We start from the raw sequence: 2,890 nt of genomic DNA on the forward strand, positions 1-2,890 counted from the left end.
TTCACTTCCATAGGGTTTGCTTTTGGAGGTCAATAGTTACTTACTCCGTTCCTCTCCTGGTTGAGCTGTGAATATTTGCTATATCCATGGCTGAAGAGACATACAAAAGCAGCATTTATTTTGTGTCTTATATACAAGATGGTAAACCCTTTCCTGTTTATTAAATGAAGAGCATCCATGTCTGGTGATAGCATTTTTAGGGAAGGAGTTGGCTATGACTTTTTAAAAAACAGAAACAATTACCTTCTCAGAGCGAAAGACGTCAGTTAAATTATCAAAACCATTTCAGGAAACAGCCAGAAAAAGTGACCATGTACCTGTTTTCCTTCGCAATCCATACGCCATAAAGACCTTCTTCTAAGTTTCTGAAGTTCATCTATAATGTTTCTCATTCTCCTCTTTTGGAACGCTCTTAAAAAGATTAACCAGTATTTTTGGTACATAGGATTTTGAACCTGCCGATCATCAAGGAAAATTAATCAGGAACCTTTTTCCTTTTCCCTTCCTTCCTACAGACTCACCTCCATGATGAGAATATTCACTTAGGATGCTTTACAATCCTTTTTTGAAGAAATATGTTGTGTATCTTATATTGCTCCAGATTTTATAATAGAAGCTGGTTGCATTATTAATCATGTTTATACTTTACAGCAGATTTCTTTATCCTTTTTAAACTAAGATAATCCCTGCAAGTAAGAATGATCTGGTCAAATTCTGTGTTCTTCTAAGATTATTGCAGATGAAAATTTACCTTAAAGATGTATCTCTCTCTCTCTCTTCATAGAACAGAAGGATTCCACTTCTTCTTAACCTTAAAATTTCCTTTCAGATCCACAAAGAGGTCATTTGTAAAAAGATGGTGTAACCCTTCAACCTTAATAAATATTTCCCAGAGCCAGGCACCAAGTGAAATGTAAAATGAAGGAAAATAAGAACCTGTTCTCTTCCCAATAAAGGGACCTACCTCTCATAGACTTACCAAAATATTGGAGATGTTCCTTGGAAATGCTCTTCACATTTCTCTTTTTGAGGGAAGGTCTGTTTTATACCTCTTTTCAGATACTTTGGTGCATGTTTGTGCTTTTCTTGACATTGACAGGAACTTTCATCTCTCTCCTAGTTAAATGTTCTTTAGAGAGTCAGGCAAAACAGAGTATATAGAACTACAAATACTACAATGTCTACTACATCTGATGGATTATTATGTTTCAATCTCTCCGTAGGATATAACTTTTTGTTCTAGAACTAGATCTCTTAAATCTCACCTGACTTCCTTGATATAGTATTGTATATTTTAAAGGAGCAGAACTTCTTTCCTCATCCAATTTATTCTTCATATCATTTAACTTCTGCCCTTCCGCCAATGTTAATATATGATCCACTGAGCTTTCTTTTGTTTCAGTTCTCCTAATAGTAGATAAATGACATATGAAATGTGGAGAGCGTACCAGTGTAGCTGAGGTCTTTATATTTTGCATTTGTTTTTTTTAAACAAGAATAGTTCTCACGTTTGCCTCCTTCTTACATACATATTACTGTAGTTATTCCAGTGCACACATTTAGCTTGAGTTTCATCTACTTTGACTTTTAGAGTTGGTAAGTACTTACTCAGTTCCTCTCCTGGAGGAGATGCAAATCTGTGCTTTAAAGAGGCCTGGAGAGGCTGACAAAAGCTGCATTGATCTTGTCTGTTCTGCTCAAGGCTGTAATCTCTTTCCTGCTTAGGTGTTTATTAAATGGAGATCAGTTATGCCAGGTGATAACTTCTTTAGAGAATGGACACAGAAAATTACCTTTCAGAATACAAGAGCTCACAAAAATAGTCAAAACAATTTCAACAGCCAGAAGAAGTGACTATGAGTCTGTTTTCCTTAGCAATGGACACATCATAAAGATCTTCCAGGTTTCTGAATGCAAAGGGATATTGCAATACCTTTGAGACTAACTGAAAGCTAGAAGTCGGTACCATGAATATTCGTAGAGTTGAGCCTACCTCTTCAGACGCAGGTTTATGAGGTTCATCTCTGGTTATGTTTCTCATTCTCCTCTTTTTGGAACAGTCTTCTGTTCAGTTCCTTGCCTTGCTCTGGGCTTTTTGATATTCACTTGCGTTGCTTAAACTCATTTTATTAACTTGAGTCCCTGTTAAATTTGCAAAGTCACAAAGGTTATCTTAAACTGTTTAACCACTGTAGATATTTTCAGGCCTTGAGATATTGAACAGTTCCACTTTATTTCTTTCTACAGAACCTACTTCCAGGGACTCACTTCCACCTTATATTAACTTATGATATTTTAAGCACTCCTGGGCAAAATAAATATGTCTTACACTTCCAACATTGCACTGGACTTTTTGTTCTGAATTTCTTGCATTATTAAGTTGAAGCTGTCGCTCTCTTTATACTTTTTCAAGCCTTGGCATTTCCTGAATCGTCAAGGAAAACAAGCCAGGGATCTTTTCTCTTTTCCCTTTCCTTTGTAAAGACTCACCTCCAGGATGGGAACATTCATTTATGATGCTTGATGCTCCAGTTTTGAAGAAATATCTTGGTAATCTAATATTACTGCAGACTTTTTCTTAGGAGCTGATTGCTTTCTTAATTATGCTTCTGTTTTACAGTAGATTTCTTTATCCTTTTTAAACAGAAGTAATCCCTGCAAGTTAAAAGGGTCTTGTCAAATTCTGGGTTCTTTTGAGTTTAGTGCAGATGAAAATTTACCTGAAAGATGTATCTTTCTCTCTCTCTTCAGAGAACGAGAGGAATCCACTTCCTTTCAGATCTACAAAGAGGTCATTTATAAAAAGATGGCATAACCCTTTAACCATAATAAATATTTCGCAGTCCTTACTTCCAAGATACTATCAAATGAGGAAAAACTGGAATCACTT

At 35.8% G+C, this 2,890-nt stretch overlaps 1 long non-coding RNA gene across 2 annotated transcripts; it reads right to left on the reverse strand.

Annotated features, from left to right (window-relative positions):
* Positions 1–4: 4 nt before the first annotated feature.
* LOC121918285 lies at positions 5–2,851 on the reverse strand. Of its 2 annotated transcripts, none has more exons than XR_006101199.1 (3): positions 1,994–2,851; positions 318–1,766; positions 5–90 (listed from the first exon to the last, which is right to left on the reverse strand). It is a non-coding gene; the product is annotated as an uncharacterized LOC121918285 (long non-coding RNA). The 2 variants fall into 2 exon arrangements; XR_006101198.1 differs by having other exon boundaries at positions 318–1,407; positions 1,609–2,851.
* Positions 2,852–2,890: the final 39 nt, after the last annotated feature.

This window comes from Sceloporus undulatus, unplaced genomic scaffold (genome assembly GCF_019175285.1).
Source record: "Sceloporus undulatus isolate JIND9_A2432 ecotype Alabama unplaced genomic scaffold, SceUnd_v1.1 scaffold_7730, whole genome shotgun sequence".
Classification (NCBI taxonomy): Eukaryota; Metazoa; Chordata; class Lepidosauria; order Squamata; family Phrynosomatidae; genus Sceloporus; species Sceloporus undulatus.